This window comes from Triticum dicoccoides, chromosome 5B (assembly GCF_002162155.2).
Source record: "Triticum dicoccoides isolate Atlit2015 ecotype Zavitan chromosome 5B, WEW_v2.0, whole genome shotgun sequence".
NCBI lineage: Eukaryota > Viridiplantae > Streptophyta > Magnoliopsida > Poales > Poaceae > Triticum > Triticum dicoccoides.
In genome coordinates this window covers 57,303,345-57,323,736 of record NC_041389.1, presented here as the reverse complement: position 1 = coordinate 57,323,736, position 20,392 = coordinate 57,303,345, and the positions used below count along the sequence as shown (strand labels likewise).

Genomic DNA, 20,392 nt, shown 5'->3' with positions numbered 1-20,392 from the left:
ATTAGGCAATTTAAGAATCAGCCTTTCATATAAACATGCCTACATACATTAGATGGCAAAAAACATGCATGAACTGAACTCTTCAGCAAAATAATATATGTCTATTCAAAGCTATATGTTTCCAGATTGTTTAGGATTATTTTAACTGCTTTTGACATCTTTGTGCTTGCTTGGCAGCCTCAACATCACTGGCTCAGTCTGGTAATGACAGTAGGCAAGTCTGGTAATGACAAAACCCCCGTAATATAATTACCGTGATTGTTGTAAGTGGCATGGGTCTGTGTTGTATAGGCAGCCTCAACATCACTGGCTGGAGCCTGACCTTCTTGTTTAACTGTGAGCCTCTGCAGATAAGTAACATCAGATTAAATGGATTCGAGCGAGTGTGTCTTTGCTGGAATGGCCAGACGGAAAGATGTTCATTTCCTCTCAGATATACCCAGCGACATGAGCCACATGGCCATAGTCATAGTTGTGTTATTAAAAAACTGCATGTTTTTCTATATACAAACAAAACAGTCAGATTACCCAGCCAACTTTCATCTGCAGAACCAATTTTCAGTCAATTGGAGATAAAGAATCTAAATGCTGCCAAAGGAAAGGAAAGAAAAACGTTGAACGTTGGTCTATACTCAATGGACAAATTCCTATCCTATGCATCAAATAACATATACTTCTTTATAGGAATTGAGATGCAAGTCATATCACTTCCTATGAAGTTCTTGTTTCCATCCCTATCCTATGATCAAAGGAGGCCTATATTTGCAAACCTTATATACTTAAAAAGTCCATGTAAGTATTTTTTTTAATAATTTTATTTGGAATAGTCTTTCCAAGCTGTTCAGCAGAGACCTGGACAAGTTTCGACAACACACAACTCAAGAGACGATATAACGAGCGAAGAATGATTCAATTTCCAAGCACGGGCTTATGCGATCACATTTAGCGCATAGTGTGCGTGTATTTGGCCTGGGGCATCTACTAACTAAAATTACTAACCACAAGCAGCCTTTAAGTTCAGTCTTAGACAAGGCAAAGATGCACGATAACTGTAATTTTACAGTATAAATCCTTACGTGCACAGTGCACTTGCATTCTAGGTTCTGGCTGCCGTTCTTTTCCCTCGAGCAATTACTATTGTGGAAGATCTAATCTAGAGTATCACTTACTAAAGGAGCAGATATATTTATACCTCATTTCTGAAGCCAGCAAACGTGGAAAGGAAGCTTACCTTGTTCTCGAGCACAGCCCCGTTTGGGATTTCCAACGTGACTCCAGCCTTGGCTGCGATGGTCATGTTGCCCTGCAGATGGGATGAGCTGATTTGATCAGCATTAGGTCCATTTGTACACAGAACTAACCACAGCAAAAGGAGAAACGATGATTCAATCCCTAAACACAAGCTTATTCAACCACATTCATCGAATAATGTACGTGCATTTGGCCTGGGGCATCTATCAACTAAAATTACTAACCACAAGCAGCCTTCAAGTTCAGTCTTGGACAAGACAAAGATGCACAATAATTGAAATTTTAGAGTAAAAAATCCCACGTGCTCGATGCACTTGCATTGTAGTTTTTGGCTGTTGATCTTTTACCTCGAGCAATTACCATTCTGGGATATCTAATCTAGAAACACGAACTACTGAAGCAGCAGATCTATTTATACCTTATCTCTGAAGCTGGCAAATGTAGAAAGAACGGATATGCTTTACAAAATAGGAAAGAAAGTATACCTGACGTTGAGGGACGCGGCGGCTGGAGCGCGAGGAGTCGCCATGCGGCGGGTTGGGGTTGGCCTCCTGCTCGATGGCGCGGGAGATGAGGGCCTGCGCGCGGTCTAGCAGCGCGTCCTCCGTCTCCTCGTCCGCCTTGCCCTCCTGCTACAAAACAAGATATTAGAGAGAGGAAGAGAGAGATGGGGAGGAGGAAGGAGGGGAGGGGATGAAATCACCGGACATAGCCGCCGGTGTTGGAGCCACCACCCGAAACCCTAACCACCACGCCGTCCTTCCTCCCCTGGCTGTCCTCCTCCTTCCCGCCGTGCTCCTCCTCCTCGCCGTCGAAGGTGGCCGCGCCGGGGTGGTCGGCTGGGTCGAGGAGACGGCGGGGCAACGGCGGCCTGGTAGGCGAAGGAGATGGCGGCGCGGCGCGGGGCGGGGCAGCGAGGACTGAGGGAGGGAGAGGGAGAGGAGACGGCGGGGCGATGCGGGCCACGGCCACGGCGAGCGGGACGGGCGGGGCGGGGCGGTGGGGCGGGCGAGACGGCGGGCGGCGGGACGGGCGAGACGGCAGGGCGGGGCGAGTGGCTAGGGTTCACCAGGGGAGCCGGCCCTTTTATACCCCCACCACGCGAAATTACCAAAATGCCCTGGTGGGGGCATGGTATTTACATTATGTTGCCATTACTATTCATTCCAGCAGTGTTTCTTCCAGATCCAACGGCCCAGATCCTCCCACCTCTTGATCCAACGGACGAGAACGCATCAAGAGAATGCATCCAACGGCTGAGAGTCACTGAGCTCTGAGGAGGCTCTGGATGCCTCCTTCTCTTATTTTTGGATTCGCATAAACAGAACAAAGCAAGTTAAGCATACACACATTGCACAGCTCCATACGCGCGCGCAGACGGCCGGACGAACAAACTAATGGCGACGCAGCACGCCGTGGTGGTGCCGCACCCGAGCTCTGGTAACATCAACCCGGCGCTCCAGCTGGCCAAGCTGCTGCACAACCACGGCGTCTACATCATCTTCGTCAACACCGAGCACAACCATCGCGTCATGGAGGCCACGGAGGGCGCCGCCGCAGTGCGTGGCCACGAGGGGTTCCGGTTCCAGGCGATCTCGGACGGGCTGGTAGAAGCTGACCGGGACGCCGAGGACTACGACCTCAGGCTGTCTGCCGCCACGAGCCAGCGTTCCGCCGAGCCGCTGAAGGAGCTCCTCCTGCGGCTCAATGACACCCCTGGCGTGCCATCGGTGACGTGCGTGCTGCCGACGTCGCTGATGAGCTTCGCGCTGGACGTGGCGCGGGAGCTGGGCGTGCCGAGCATGGTGCTTTGGGCTTGCAGCGCAGCATCGCTGATGACCCACATGCAGCTGCGGGAGCTAAAGGAAAGAGGCTATGTGCCACTCAAAGGTAACTGGAACCTACTATTTATTTCAAAAAAATTGTGTTGCCATTAACCAAATAAGATGCTATCTTCAAGTCGGAGAAGTTTATCTCGAGTTTGCAGAGTTCTCTTTTTTCGTACATTGTTTAGGTGATGATCGCGCTGTAGGCCGCTCCAAAAATATTTACATGGATGGGAAAGAAAAATGACAACACCACACACTAAAATGTGCCAAAACTCCTCATTTGCGAAGTCCTTGTAGTATTAAATTACAGGAACACACCTCTTTTCGTATCCTAACTACTTGTTGTATATTCGTCTCTGCACCTACCCTTCCTTTTTCTTGGTCTCTACTCTCTTTCTTTTCAGGCAGAGATGTACTGCATTCTGTTCAAAAAAAAAAAAAAAAACTGGCAATCCATTACCAGTGGATGGGATCTTTTTCTTTTTGCGGTTAAATCAGAGAGCTTCCCGCGGATGGGATCTAGCCATTATAATTCTCATCATGCACGCACTGTACACTGTACAACACGTGATCATGTAGGTACCCCAATGAACACTGGAAGGGTCGTTTTGACTCGTCAAGACCTTGCATTAGAGAAGAGTCTCCATTAAAATATCACTAACCATCTCGTTCTAGGGATATGTGCATGTGTAAGAGAGATTCTCTCATAACCTACAAAAGTCAAACTATTGCAAGATCAGCTTAATTGTTGGAGTTGTGTCAAATATTGTGTACAAGGTAGATTACAGTTGGACTATGAGTTGTATTGTGTTTACATAGGATGTGGAGTCGTGTCCGAATATGACACTTGTATCCTAGGCCTCTCATATATAGTGGGGGTAGACACACGATGTAACATATGCCAACATAATAGCACATGTGCGCAAGGGGGAGCCGGAGACGTGTGCCAGCGCATGGGTGACCGGTGTGCGGTATTGTGACGATGTCACGGGGAGGAGCGCCTGTAGTCAGCCCCCGGGGATGTAGTCATATCGGTAAACCTCGTTAACAAATCTCGGTGCTGTGCTCGTGTGATTGCTTGGTCCTCGGATGATCGACGATAATGTCTCGGATTTATTCTAACAAATGGTATCAGAGCAAGGTTTGATTTGAGATCACGATTTGTTGATCAAAGGAGAGCGAAGAGGATCAACTGCAGATTGACACGGTGTTCGTGTGGGATGTCGGCAGCTATCAGAGATTGTCGCATGTGAAGCAATAACATGGTCCTGGCAACTCGACGGATCAATTGATTCCAGATTGTTTCATAAGGCGGTACTGCGGCAGCGCAACCTAGCGTGCGGCCACAGGAGTCCCTGGGCGTGGGCGTACGTGCGGCCGGTGCACAGCGGCAGGCTACAGGCAGCGCCCCAAGGAAGCCCAGGTAGAAGGCGTGCTTTCGCGTCCCATGGGGCTGGTGCGTGAGGCGAGCAAGTCGGCTCTGGCAGGGGCGGCTGGCTCGAGAAGACAAGTCAGTGGGTTGCTGGGAGCTGTATGAGTAGGCCAGAGACAATTGGGTTCGGAGTCCAGGATACAACCTAGATTTTGTTTAGGACAAAAAGGAGCGGCCATGTTCACGTGTGTGTGTACAAAAGCAGTTTTGGTTGGATCAAGCACGATCTATTTTCTCCTATAAGATGTACGGAGAAGCAACAACAAAGAGTGACAGGGTAAAAGAAGATTTGTGCAGTTTGCATGGAAGGTTTTTTTTGGGGTCAGTTTGCTGAGATGGCTTGGAACACGTGGATAGGCTGCGGAGGCACGCAAATAAGTGTGTGATATAGGATCATGCATACACATGGCGTCTAAGATATGCACAGACATGCGGACGGACACGACGCAGGGTGAAGCATGGTTGCAGTCGGATATGTTCGGCTGGGTCCGATTTGACGGGCTGACGGGATCGATGCAAGTCGGTTGGTACAGAAGATGGTGGTGGGATCGGCGACGACGACGTAGGAGCGTGATGCTGATAATGACCGACTTCTGGGCGTGGAAACACATGGCGCATGTCTGAGGACTTGTGTGGCTTCGACAAGACTATGGCGCGGGGTTGATTCAAGACGGTGCACATGAGAGCTTGGAGTCGACGGGGCGCGGGGTGGCACGTACAACCACCCTGGAGTCATGTTGAAGGTGGAGCTAGATTGAGGGGCTACGGCGTAAGTCGACAGAGAGTCGAAGCCTATTCAGCAAGGGAAAAAAGCGAGTGACACGCAATTCAGACTGGAGCCCAGTGGTCTGATGGAAGCGTGAAAATCGTCATCGTTCGGTGATGATCGATGGTACTCTGCAGTGGGGGTTGAGTGGTGTGGTTTTTCGACCCTTAAGACTCGACCGGGACAGCGGAGGTTCGATGCGGTAATAGCGGCGAGGTGGTGCGGTATGCACGGGACATGGAGACAGGCCAGGGCTCTGGTGGTCATACATGTGGTGAGACAACTACGAATTTGACTCGGGATGAGTACAAGCAATGGTGTTATTCCTTCAAGTTTCAGATAGGCGGTCAAGCAAGAGCGGTGATGTTGAGTTCAGGTAACTCTTATGTATGGCACCCAATATGTGAGTTGTTCACTTTCACGCAGGACAGTGATCAGTGTGTGATGGCATTGAACGGATACTCTAAACGTTGGGAGCACAAACTAGAGTGACAAGGAACTTAGTTTTGCTCGATTGTTGACTGTGGTCAAGAAAATGATGGACTACAAGTTGCAGGTGGAGTCACATGGAGTCTTTGGAGTAGTAGCGGTACTCATGGGATAAGCTCAAGTCCAATGTACATGAAAGTTTGACGCATTGACAAATTCAAGGTGGTGGAGAATATTCGTCAAGGTGGAGTTTGTTGAAGTTGTGTCGAATATTGTGTACAAGGTAGATTACAGTTGGACTATGAGTTGTATTGTGTTTACATAGGATGTGGAGTCGTGTCCAAATAAGACACTTGTATCCTAGGCCTCTCATATATAGTGGGGGTAGACACATGATGTATGCCAACATAATAACACAGGCGCGCAAGGGGGAGCCGGAGACGTGTGCCGGCGCCTGAGTGGCCGATGTGCGGTATTGTGACGGTGTCACGGGGAGGAGCGCCCGTAGTCAGACCCCGAGGATGTAGCCATAACGGTAAACCTCGTTAACAAATTCCGGTGTCGTGCTCATGCGATTGATTTGTTCTCGGATGATCGACGGTAATGCCTCGAATTTATTCTAACATTAATTAAGCGCCAACTTTCTGAGTTCTGATTTGGCGTATACTTTGCCGGCAAATTACCTATGGCCACCCGGGTTCGCTGATCTCTTTTATACTTCTAGTAAAATTCTAAAGAGTACAACTAAAAGATCTCAAATAAAAATCAAACAGGTATAGTGTGTTGAAAATACAATTTATATTTCCAAATTTTCATGAAAACATACTATCATAGTGATCTGCGCGCGCACACACACAGAGGGAGTTGATAATGCAAAATACCAAATGAGTGTCGCGATTCAGTGCTCTGGGCGTCAACAGTAAATTCAAATAAAATAACAAAATAATCAAGAAACATAACTTTTTGGCATTCTGGATGCTCGAATGTGCAATGTACGTGCAAACATTTGTGTTGTTTGGACATTCCTGAGGAAAAAAATTGGCTGTGAAAGAACTTTTGAAAAAAAATGCTGTTTGGAACCAATTTTTTTCCTAGAGCTCCTCGAATGTTACGCACCCGAGCATCTTCTATGCCAAAAAAATCAGATATTTTGGAATTTTTTACTATTTCTTTGAATTTACTATTCTTCAGGTGCAAATGAGCCCTTGCTCAGACGGCCTCAAATAATATTGCTATTCTTTGATCATTTTTAATATCACATTTATGGAAGAAACGAACTTGGACTTTTGGCTTTGGTTCAAAATTTATAGATGAACCCTTAGCCTTGGGTAGATTAGAATGCTACTCCCTCTGTAAACGAATATAAGAGCATTTAGATCATTATTTTAGTGATCTAAACGTTTTTATATTTGTTTATTTATGGAGGGAGTACTATTTTTTTAGAAATAGTTACATTTGCCTCTGGAATTTGCAAACTGGCTTGTGTATTCTAACATGTGCATGTGAGAAATATTTCTCAATTTCTAAGAAGTAAATGCATTTATTATTATTTTCTATAACAAAAGAATCGCTGGGCCCAAAGAGCAAAAAAAATCTACACTATGTAATTAACCACTCTTCTTTGAAAGCGTAGAAAGTTTGAATAAATACATGGTAAACTCTTTTTTACAAGAAATAGGTAGAGGAATTTGTGGATTGAAAATTCTGCTAGTAAATTTCTTGCCCCTCCATCCATTAGATTCGAATTTTGGTAAGTGAACAACGGAAGGTGGTCTCGCAACTGTTGTCCATCCAGCAGCACATGAAGAAGGTAGCGAGGGTTGTAAGAGCATCTCCAACAGACATGTATAATAGGCAATGAAAAAAATAGCGCGCTATAGAAAATAACATGGCCCCTGAAAATATGCTACTAGCGTGCTATAGCGCACTATAGTGTGCTATTAGCAAGGTATTGTACATTGATTTATTTAGCGAGTCAAATCTCTATATACTATAGCGTGCTATTAGAGGCGCTATAGCATGCTATTTTTTCAGTGATAATAGGGCACCCAAAAAATATTAGGGCAGAGAAGGTTTATGGAACTAGAAACTTTTCGAAGCAGATGATGTAAAATAGGGCACCCAAAAACTGTCATTTCGTCGAACACCTAGTGAGCAAGGAGGAGGATTCCAGCTAGCTGCTCGTCGAGGCCTAGTTGGTCACACCGTGCCAACTAGGAATGGCCTCGGGGTGGTCTCGTTGATGACGGGAGCTCGGGGTTCTGGCTAAAGCCGGCATCACTGCGCCATCTGAAAGTCAAGAGCTCCGATGGAGCAGCGGCCACTATTTGACCTCAAGGGTCAGCTGTAGCACTACATTGGCCATTAAAGGCAGCGAGCGGTGGCAATTGGCCGAATTCGGCACGAATCTGTGCGGCATCGGATCCTGAATCGGAGGCCAGGCTATTAGGCTACTTCTAATGAATTGGTGCTTACATGAGGTGCTAAGTGCGTTAAAACCTTAGCAACTAATCTCCCCAATGCATAAGTGCTTAGCTATTGTAGCTAAGCTTCCCTCATTGAATTGTTTAACAATTAAACTCCTTCACATATTGGTTGTCAGTAGTTCAGGGTTAGTGAGGACTTTATCATCATAGAGAGGTAGTGCGGCCCGTTTCTGCTCCGGTGCCCCCCCCTAGACTGAACGCTCGGCGCGTGAAACACAAGGACGGCCGAGATCTGTCAAAAACTATTCGTGAAGAGGGGCACAATCGTCTTTTAATGTCCGCGTAGAGCGCGCGTAGAGCCCGGTACGAGCCCGCACCGCCCCGATTACTTTTGTACACCGAGGGTATACAGAGGGTATACACGTATTATACGTGGGCGTTTCGGTTTCTCTTGTCACGTGCCCGTTGTCACGTGCGGCGGTCGTGGGCTAGCCACGGGCCACGCCACGCATGAAAAATTTCAAAAACGTCCCATCCTATAAGAGGGGAGGGGAACCACCACCGGCCACATCCGCCCACCATTTCCCCCCAAATCGGCTCACTCCCTCCTCGTCTCCCCCTCTTCTCCATCGCCCCACCACCGCACCTACTCGCTCAACCCCACCGCCTCCCTCTCTCTGGTGGGTTCTCTCAGGCTTCGATGGAGCAAGGTCGTGGCGCTGCCGCCGCTGCGCACGGAGATGTGGTCGAGGGCGCGGAGACCATGGCAGATGCCGTCCAGGAAGTGGCCGCCGTCGGCGGTGTGTGAGATGCTGTACCCGCAATCGCTGGATCGGTCCCTGTGGTGGCGGATCTGGTGGCGCAGGGGGTGGTGGGCTCAGACTCCGTCGTGGCAGACCTGGTGGTGACGGCGTCTGGCGGCGCACTGGGTGTAGGTGTAGAGGCGAGCGACAAGCAGGTGGTGGATGTGGTAATGCTTCTCGTTCCCTGATACGTCTCCAACGTATCTATAATTTTTGATTGCTCCATCCTACTTTATCTACTGTTTTAGGCAATATTGGGCTTTATTATCCATTTTTATATTATTTTTGGGACTAACCTATTAACCGGAGGCCCAACCCAAATTTGCCGTTTTATGCCTATTTCAGTGTTTCGAGGAAAAGGAATATCTGACGGAGTCAAAACGGAACGAAATCAACTGGAGAAGTTATTTTTGGAAGGAAAGCAACCCAGGGAACTTGGAGTGCACGTCAGGGGAGATCGGGAGTTCCGCCGCCGCAAGCCTCTGTAGCCACCAAAAACCAATCGGGACCCTGTTCCGGCACGCTGCCGGAGGGGGATCCCATCACTGGAGTCCATCTTCATCATCTCGGTGCTATCCATGACGAGGAGGGAGTAGTTCACCCTCGGGGCCGAGTGTATGTACCAGTAGCTGTGTGTTTGATCTCTCTCTCGTGTTCTCTCTCGTGTTCCCTCTATGGCACGATCTTGATGTATCCCGAGCTTTGCTATTGTAGTTGGATCTTATGATGTTTCCCCCTCTACTCTCTTGTGATGAATTGAGTTTCCCCTTTGAAGTTATCTTATCGGATTGAGTCTTTATGAGAACACTTGATGTATGTCTTGCCGTGATTATCCGTGGTGACAATGTGATATCATGTGCCACTTGATGTATGTTTTAGTGATCAACTTGTGAGTTTCGTGACATTGGGAACCTATGCATAGGGGTTGGCACACGTTCTTGACTCTCCGGTAGTAGCTTTGGGGCACTCTTTGAAGTACTTTTATGTTGGTTGGATGAATCCGAGATTGTGTGATGCATATCGTATAATCATGCCCACGGATACTTGAGGTGACAACGGAGTATCTAGGTGACATTAGGGTTTTGGTTGATTTGTGTCTTAAGGTGTTATTCTGGTATGAACTCTATGATGGATTGAGCGGAAAGAATAGCTTTATGTTATTTTACTACGAACTCTTGGATAGATAGAACAGAAAGGATAACTTTGAGGTGGTTTCGTACCCTACCATAATCTCTACATTTGTTCTCCGCTATTAGTGTCTTTGGAGTGACTCTTTGTTGCATGTTGAGGGCTTGTTATATGATCTATCTATGTTATTATTGTTGAGAGAACTTGCACTAGTGAAAGTATGAACCCTAGGCCTTGTTTCCTATCATTGCAATACCATTTACACTCACTTTTACCACTTGTTACCTTGCTGTTTTTGTAATTTCAGATTACAAATACCTTTATCTACTATCTGTTTTGCACTTGTATCTTCATCTCTTCGCCGAACTAGTGCACCTATACAATTTACCATTGTATTGGGTGTGTTGAGGACACAAGAGACTCTTTGTTATTTGGTTGCAGGGTTGTTTGAGAGAGACCATCTTCATCCTATGCCTCCTACGGATTGATAAACCTTAGGTCATCCACTTGAGGGAAATTTGCTACTGTCCTACAAACCTGTGCACTTGCAGGCCCAACAACGTCTACAAGAAGAAGGTTGTGTAGTAGACATCAAGCTCTTTTCTGGCGCCGTTGCCGGGGAGGCTAGGTAAAGGGAGCTAACTCACACCCCGTCAATCAAGCTCTTTTCTGGCGCCGTTGCCGGGGAGGTTAGCACTTGAACGTATATCTTTAGATCTTGCAATTGAATCTTTTTGTTTCTTGTTTTAGCACTAGTTTAGTTTATAAAAGAAAATTACAAAAAAATGGAGTTAAGTTTATCTCATACGCTTCACCTTTTTAATATCTTTCGTGAGTATGATGGAAAGGATAATTGTGCTCAAGTGCTAGGAGAAGAAATCTCTAAATTGTTTGGCACTAAATCTTTGAATGATGAGCATGATTGCAATGTTGTTAGTACGAATTCTTTGAATATCCATGATGCTAATGATGATTGCACTAGTTATGATGAAAATGTCTCCTATAAACATGTCAATTTTTGTGGAGTGCATTGGGCTTGCAATGACACACCAAATAGGGAAGATAGATATTGCAAGAGGCATAAGTACTTAGAAACCAAATTGTTGCAAGAAGAGCTAGATGAATGTGCTGAAAGATTCAATATTTTTCGCGCTCCTTGTGAACTTTGCAATGAACATGGTCATTTAAAGCTCCAATACTATTTGTTTCATGATCAAGTGGTGTCCAAATATTGTGATAATTTGATTACCCTTGAGCATCATAAAGATCTTAGCCTTCTTTTGGGTTATGAAGAAATGAAACGTATAACTGAGGGTATTCCAAAATTTAATCTTGATAAAATTCTTGATCTTGATCTAGAGAAAATTTATATGTATTGTGCGGAGAATTGCATTGAAAATCCTTATATTGCCAATTACCTAAAGAAAAGAAAGCAAATGGAAGATGATGAGAATACTAATGAAAGGGAAGAGGCTTCCCAATCTGCTCCTATTATTTCTTATGATGAATCAGGTAACAAGGAGGAGCTTTCTATTCAGCCAATCTCATCAATAAGGATCTCAAAGAGGAAGGTTGAACCTACACATAATGTGAAGAAGAAAAAGAAAAGAAGGAGAAACAAAGGTAGAAAGGTATCCCTCCCAAGTGATGTTGCTCCTACTACTCATTGTGATGATGATAATTGCTATACTATTGATGCTATCAATATTTTTAATGATGAGAGTGATTATGCTTATGATATGAAAGGGCCCAAGCTTGGGGAAGCTATGTTTGATTGGGATGAAATATTTGAGAATATATTTGCTGGAATTAATGTTTGTCCCAAGCTTGGGGATGCTATGTTTAATGAAGATGATATTTTTAGCATCCCAAGTTTTGATATGCAAAGTTGTTATGATGATAGCATGCCTCCTACCTATGATGATTATATTGATGAAAGTGGGTTCAAAAGAGAGTCAACTTTAGGAAGTAGTGATCCCACTATTTTGGAGGATGTTGAATCTTATTGTGATGAACATGAAAGTGGATTTGGAAGAGTGACAACTTTATTTAGTGATTCCACTATCTTGGGAGAGGTTTCAATCGATTATGATGAGAACGAAGTTGCTACTTATGATGATTATTGTGATGAAACTTATGCTATAAAAAGTAGTGACGATTATATTTACAAACCTTGTCATGATTATGATTACCATTTTTCTGAACATTACTCTTTTAATGTGGAAACAATTTTTAGTGTTCAAGTCTCTTATGATACTCCCACTATTCCAAATGAGAAGAATTTTGCTTATGTGGAGAGTAGTAAATTTTCTATGCTTGTAGATCATGAAAAGAATGCTTTAGGTGCTGGTTATATTGTTGAATTCATTCATGATGCAACTGAAAATTATTATGAGGGAGGAATATATGCTTGTAGGAATTGCAATAATGTCAAGTTTCCTCCCTATGTACTTAAAATTTTGAAGTTATGCTTGTTTTACTTTCCTATGCTAGTTGATTATTGTTTCCATAAGTTGTTTGCTCACAAAATCCCTATGCATAGGAAGTGGGTTAGACTTAAATGTGCTAGTCATATGCTTCATGATGCTCCCGTTATGTTTCAATCCTTATCTTTTATGTGAGCATCATTGTCATCATCATGCCTAGCTAGAAAGGCATTAAAGAAAAGCGCTTGTTGGGAGACACACCAATATTTAACCTTACTGTTTTTGTGTGTCCACATGATTATGCTACTTTAGTAATCATGTTTTATAGCTTTTGTTTCAATAAAGTGCCAAGTAGAGCCTTTGGGAAGACTTGGGTGAAGTCTTTATGATCTTGCTGTAAAAAATAGAAACTTTTGCGCTCACGAGATTAGGGGCCATTTTTTTTTACTGAAGAGTGCTTTTAGGTTGATTATTTTTGCAGATGATTAATAGACAAATTACTCAGGTCCAGCAATTTATTTCATAATTTTTGAGGTTCCAGAAGTATACGTTTGATACAGATTACTACAGACTGTTCTGTTTTTGACAGATTCTGTTTTCATTGTGTTGTTTGCTTATTTTGATGCATCTCTGGCTAGTATTAAGTGGTATGAACTATAGAGAAGTTAGAATACAGTAGATATTACACCAATATGAATTTAGAATGAGTTCATTATAGTAACTAAGTGGTGGTTTTATTTTCTTATACTAACGGAGCTTACGAGTTTTGTTTTGAGTTTTGTGTGGTTGAAGTTTTCAAGTTTTGGGTAAGGATTCGATGAACTATGTAATAAGGAGTGGCAAGAGCCTAAGCTTGGGGATGCCCAAGGCACCCCAAGGTAATATTCAAGGACAACCAAGAGCCTAAGCTTGGGGATGCCCAAGGCACCCCAAGGTAATATTCAAGGACAACCAAGAGCCTAAGCTTGGGGATGCCCCAGAAGGCATCCCCTCTTTCGTCTTCGTTCATCGGTAACTTTACTTGGAGCTATATTTTTATTCATCACATGATATGTTTTTTTCTTGGAGAGTCATTTTATCTTGTTAGTTTTTGCTTGCTGTTATTTATAATAATGTTTTGCATCTTTAGTTTCAAGAAAAAAAGAGTCAAGGATAGCCTTTGCCATGCTTATTTTGCTAGTATACATGTTGCTGTTTGAAAACAGAAAGTTTACCGCTGTTGCAAAAATTTCCTAGAAAAGTCAGAGAATGGTATAACGTTGAATATTTTTGCATATTAAGCTCTGATAAATTTAGTACAGTGGAAATTTTAGTTCATAATTTTTGGAGTCAGGGAAGTATTGTTACTCTTGCATTCTTTACAGACTGTACTGTTTTGGCAGATTGCTGTTATGGTTGCATTGTTTGCATATGTTTTCTTGTTTAATGATTCTATTTGAGGATAGGAGTATTAAATATACAGAGGAATTTAGTATTCAATGTTGAATAATTATTTAAGTGATTTGTTACAGTAGAAAATGATAAGGTTTTGCATTGGTTTATACTAACCTATCTCACGAGTTCTTGTTGAGTTTGTTGTCAATGAAGCTTTTGATAAAAAGAGAAACCATGATATGAAAGGAATTAAGGAGACACAAAAGCTCAAGCTTGGGGGATGCCCAAGGCACCCCAAGATAATATTTCAAGAAGTCTCAAGCATCTAAGCTTGGGGATGCCCCGGTAGGCATCCCACCTCTCTTCTTCAACAACTATCGGTTAGTATCGGTTGAGCCTAAGTTTTTGCTTCTTCACATGAGTTATGCTATCCTTGCATTGTCATTTTATTTTGTTTTGCTTGCTGCTTGAATACAATATCAAGATCTGAAATTCTTTAATGAGAGAGAGTCTTCACATAGTTGCATAATTATTTAGCTACTCATTGTTCTTCACTTATATCTTTTTGGAGTAGTTTTTCATTTGCTCTAGTGCTTCACTTATATCTCTTAGAGCATAATGGTGGATTTATTTTAAAGAAACTATTGATCTCACATGCTTCACTTAGATTATTTTGAGAGTCGTTAATAGCATGGTAATTTGCTTCACATTAATATACTTGGTATTCAAGATATGTGAAACTTTCTTTTGAGTGCGTTGAATACCAAGATAAGTTTGATGCTTGATAATTGTTTTGAGATATGGAGGTGATAATATCAAAGCAATGCTAGTTTGGGTGACTATGAATTTAAATAATGCTTGTGTTGAAGTTTGTGATTCCCGTAGCCGCACGTTTGGTGAACCGCTTTGTGATGAAGTCGGAGCACAATTTTATTTATTGATTGTCTTCCTTATGAGTGGCAGTCGGGGACGAGCGATGGTATTTTCCTACCAATCTACCCCCCTAGGAGTATGCGTGTAGTGCTTTGGTTTTTGATGACTTCCAAATTTTTGCAACAAGTGCATGAGTTCTTTTGATTAATGTTGAGTCCATGGATTATACGCACTCTCACCCTTCCACCATTGCTAGCCTCTCTAATACCGCACACTTTTCGCCGGTATCATACACCCACCATATACCTTCCTCAAAACAGCCAGCATACCTACCTATCATGGCATTTCCATAGCCATTCCGAGATATATTGCCATGCAACTTTCCACCGTCCCGTTCATATGACACACATTACTTTTGTCATATTGCTTTTTGCATGAACATGTAGTTGACATTGTATTTGTGGCATGGCCACCTTCATAATTTTCATACATGTCGCTCATGATTCATTGCATCCTGGTACACCACCGGAGGCATTCATATAGAGTCATATTTTGTTCTAAGTACCGAGTTGTAATTGTTGAGTTGTAAGAAAAATAAAAGTGTGATGATCATCATTATTAGAGCATTGTCCCAGTGAGGAAAGGATGATGGAGACTATGATTCCCCCATAAGTCAGGATGAGACTCCGGACAAAAAAAAAGTGGCCAAAAAAAGAAAAAAAGAAAAAAGGACCAAAAAAAGAGAGAAAAAGAGAGAAGGCACAATGCTACGTACTATTCTTTTACCACACTTGTGCTTCAAAGTAGCACCATGATCTTCATGATAGAGAGTCTCATATGTTGTCACTTTCATATACTAGTGGGAATTTTTCATTATAGAACTTGGCTTGTATATTCCAATGATGGGCTTCCTCAAAAGTGCCCTAGGTCTTCGTGAGCAAGCAAGTTGGATGCACACCCACTTAGTTTCTTTTGTTGAGCTTTCATATACTTATAGCTCTAGTGCATCCGTTGCATGGCAATCCCTACTCACTCACATTGATATCTATTGATGGGCATCTCCATATCCCATTGATACGCCTAGTTGATGTGAGACTATCTTCTCCTTTTTTGTCTTCTCCACAACCACCATTCTATTCCACCTATAATGCTATGTCCATGGCTCACGCTCATGTATTGCGTGAAAGTTGAAAAAGTTTGAGATTTCTAAAGTATGAAACAATTGCTTGGCTCGTCATCGGGGTTGTGGATGATTAAATACTTTGTGTGATGAAGATAGAGCATAGCCAGACTATATGATTTTGTAGGGATAACTTTCTTTAACCATGCTATTTTGAGAAGACATGATTGCTTTAATTTGTATGCTTGAAGTATTATTACTTTTATGTCAATATGAACTTTTGTCTTGAATCTTTCGGATCTGAATATTCATGTCACAATTAAGAAGATTTACATTGAAATTATGCCAAAGTATCACTCCGCATCAAAAATTATTTTTTATCCTTTAGCTACTCGAGGACGAGCAGGAATTAAGCTTGGGGATGCTTGATACGTCTCCAACGTATCTATAATTTTTGATTGCTCCATGCTACTTTATCTACTGTTTTAGGCAATATTGGGCTTTATTATCCACTTTTATATTATTTTTGGGACTAACCTATTAACCGGAGGCCCAGCCCAGATTTGCTGTTTTATGCCTATTTTAGTGTTTCGAGGAAAAGGAATATCAGACGGAGTCAAAACGGAACGAAATCAACTGGAGAAGTTATTTTTCGAAGGAAAGCAACCCAGGGACTTGGAGTGCACGTCAGGGGAGATACGGGCTGCCCACGAGGGTGGGAGGCGCCCCCCTGGGCGCGCCCCCTACCTCGTGGCCCCCCCGTAGCTCCTCCGATGTACCCCTTGCACCCATATATACCTACGTACCCTAAAACTTCCAGAACAGAAGATAGATCGGGAGTTCTGCCGCCGCAAGCCTCTGTAGCCACCAAAAACCAATCGGGACCCTGTTCCGGCACCCTGCCGGAGGGGAATCCTATTGGAAATATGCCCTAGAGGCAATAATAAAATGGTTATTATTATATTTCTTTGTTCATGATAATTTTCTGTTATTCATGCTATAATTGTATTATCCGGAAATCGTAATACACGTGTGAATACATAGACCACAACATGTCGCTAGTGAGCCTCTAGTTGACTAGCTCGTTGATCAACAGATAGTCATGGTTTCCTGACTATGGACATTGGATGTCATTGATAACGGGATCACATCATTAGGAGAATGATGTGATGGACAAGACCCAATCCTAAGCATAGCTCAAAGATCGTGTAGTTCATTTAGCTAGAGCTTTTCCAAAATGTCAAGTATCATTTCCTTAGACCATGAGATTGTGCAACTCCCGGATACTGTAGGAGTGCTTTGGGTGTGCCAAACGTCACAACATAACTGGGTGACTATAAAGGTGCACTACGGGTATCTCCGAAAGTGTCTGTTGGGTTGGCACGAATCGAGACTGGGATTTGTCACTCTGTATGACGGAGAGGTATCTCTGGGCCCACTCGGTAATGCATCATCATAATGAGCTCAATGTGACCAAGTGTCTAGTCACAGGATCATGCATTATGGTATGAGTAAAGTGACTTGCCGGTAACGAGATTAAACGAGGTATTGGGATACCAACGATCGAGTCTCGAGCAAGTAACGTATCGATTGACAAAGGGAATTGTATACGGGGTTGTTTAAATCCTCGACATCATGGTTCATCCGATGAGATCATCGAGGAGCATGTGGGAGCCAACACGGGTATCCAGATCCCGCTGTTGGTTATTGACCGGAGAGGCGTCTCGGTCATGTCTGCATGTCTCCCGAACCCGTAGGGTGTACACACTTAAGGTTTGGTGACGCTAGGGTTGTAGAGATATGCGTATGCAGTAACCCGAAAGTTTTTCGGAGTCCTGGATGAGATACCAGACGTCACGAGGAGTTCCAGAATGGTCCGGAGGTAAAGAATTATATATAGGAAGTGAAGTTTCGGCCATCGAGAAAGTTTCGGGGGTTACCGATATTGTACCGGGACCACCGAAAGGGTCCCGAGGGTCCATCGGGTGGGGCCACCTATCCCGGAGGGCCCCAAGGGCTGAAGTGGGAGGGGAACCAGCCCCTGGTGGGCTGGTGCACCCCCCTTGCCCCCCCCCCGCGCCTAGGGTTGGAAACCCTAGGGTGGGGGGCGCCTCCACTTGCCTTGGGGGGCAAGGCACCCCCTTGGCCGCCGCCCCCCCTTGGAGATCTAATCTCCTAGGGACGGCGGCCCCCCTAGGGGCCCTATATAAAGAGGGGGGAGGGAGGGCAGACGCACCCTTGCACTTGGTGCATCCCTTTCCCCTTGCTACACCTCTCCCTCTCGCAAACGCTTGGCGAAGCCCTGCCGGGATCCCTGCTGCATCCACCACCACGCCGTCGTGCTGCTGGATCTTCATCAACCTCTCCTCCCCACTTGCTGGATCAAGAAGGAGGAGATGTCTCCCTGACCGTACGTCTGTTGAATGCGGAGGTGCCGTCCGTTCGGCGCTAGGATCTCCGGTGATTTGGATCACGACGAGTACGACTCCCTCAACCCCATTCTCTTGAACGCTTCCGCTGGATCTACAAAGGTACGTAGATGCACTCCTCTCTCTCGTTGCTAGATGAACTCATAGATTGATCTTGGTGAAACCATAGGATTTTTTTTATTTTCTGCAACGTTCCCCAACAGTGGCGTCATGAGCTAGGTCTATGCGCAGTTCTCTTTGCGCGAGTAGAACACAAATTTGTTGTGGGCGTAGATGTTGTCAACTTTCTTGCCACTACTAGTCTTATTTTGCTTCATCGGTATTTTGGGATGAAGCGGCCCGGACCGACCTTACACGTACGCTTACGTGAGACAGGTTCCACCGACTGACATGCACTAGTTGCATAAGGTGGCTAGCGGGTGTCTGTCTCTCCCACTTTAGTTGGAGCGGATTTGATGAAAAGGGTCCTTATGAAGGGTAAATAGAAGTTGACAAATCACATTGTGGCTTTTACGTAGGTAAGAAAACGTTCTTGCTAGAACCCTTTTGCAGCCACGTAAAACATGCAACAACAATTAGAGGACGTCTAATTTCTTTTTGCAGCATATGATTTGTGATGTGATATGGCCAAAAGTTGTGATGAATGATGAATGATATATTGTGATGTATGAGATCATGTTCTTGTAATAGGAATCACGACTTGCATGTCGATGAGTATGACAACCGGCAGGAGCCATAGGAGTTGTCTTAATTATTGTATGACCTGCGTGTCAATGATTTAACGCCATGTAATTACTTTACTTTATTGCTAAACCGTTAGCCATAGTAGTAGAAGTAATAGTTGGCGAGCAACTTCATGGAGACACGATGATGGAGATCATGATGATGGAGATCATGGTGTCATGCCGGTGACGAAGATGATCATGGAGCCCCGAAGATGGAGATCAAAGGAGCTATATGATATTGGCCATATCATGTCACTGTTTTAATTGCATGTGATGTTTATTATGTTTATGCATCTTGTTTACTTAGAACGATGGTAGTAAATAAGACGATCCCTCATAATAATTTCAAGAAAATGTTCCCCTAACTGTGCACCGTTGCGAAAGTTCGTCGTTTCGAAGCACCACGCGATGATCGGGTGTGATAGATTCTAACGTGCACATACAACGGGTGTAAGACAGATTTACACATGCAAAACACTTAGGTTAACTTGACGAGCCTAGCATGTACAGACATGGCCTCGGAACACAAGAGACCGAAAGGTCAAACATGAGTTGTATGGGAGATACGATCAACATGGAGATGTTCACCAATGATGAATAGTCCGTCTCACGTGATGATCGGACACGGCCTAGTCGACTCGGATCATGTATCACTTAGATGACTAGAGGGATGTCTAATCTGAGTGGGAGTTCATTAAATAATTTGATTAGATGAACTTAATTATCATGAACTTAGTCTAAAATCTTTACAATATGTCTTGTAGATCAAATGGCCCACGTTACCCTCAACTTCAACGCGTTCCTAGAGAAAACCAAGCTGAAAGATGATGGCAACAACTATACGGACTGGGTCCGGAACCTGAGGATCATCCTCATAGCTGCCAAGAAAGATTATGTCCTAGAAGCACCGTTAGGTGAAGCACCCATCCCAGAGAACCAAGACGTTATGAACGCTTGGCAGTCTCGTGCTGATGATAACTCCCTCGTTCAGTGCGGCATGCTTTACAGCTTAGAACTGGAGCTCCAAAAGCGTTTTGAGCAACACGGAGCATATGAGATGTTCCAAGAGCTGAAAATGGTTTTCCAAGCTCATTCCCGGGTCGAGAGATATGAAGTATCCGACAAGTTCTACAGTTGTAAGATGGAGGAGAATAGTTCTGTCAGCGAGCACGTACTCAAAATGTCTGGGTTGCACAACCGCTTGTCTCAGCTGGCAGTTAACCTCCCGGATGATGCGGTCATTGACAGAATCCTTCAGTCGCTCCCACCTAGCTACAAGAGCTTTGTGATGAACTTCAATATGCAGGGGATGGAAAAGACCATTCCTGAGGTATATTCAATGCTGAAATCAGCGGAGGTAGAGATCAAGAAAGAACATCAA

The 20,392-nt window shown here is 44.1% G+C and overlaps 1 long non-coding RNA gene and 1 pseudogene across 1 annotated transcript; one reads left to right on the top strand and one right to left on the bottom strand.

The window, feature by feature from the left end:
- Positions 1-252: 252 nt before the first annotated feature.
- On the bottom strand, positions 253-1,805 carry LOC119311533. Its single transcript, XR_005151100.1, has 3 exons — positions 1,737-1,805; positions 1,232-1,303; positions 253-344 (listed from the first exon to the last, which is right to left on the bottom strand). It is a non-coding gene; the product is annotated as an uncharacterized LOC119311533 (long non-coding RNA).
- Positions 1,806-2,648: 843 nt separating this feature from the next.
- Positions 2,649-20,392, top strand: part of LOC119306344 — a 68,643-nt pseudogene continuing 50,899 nt past the window's right edge.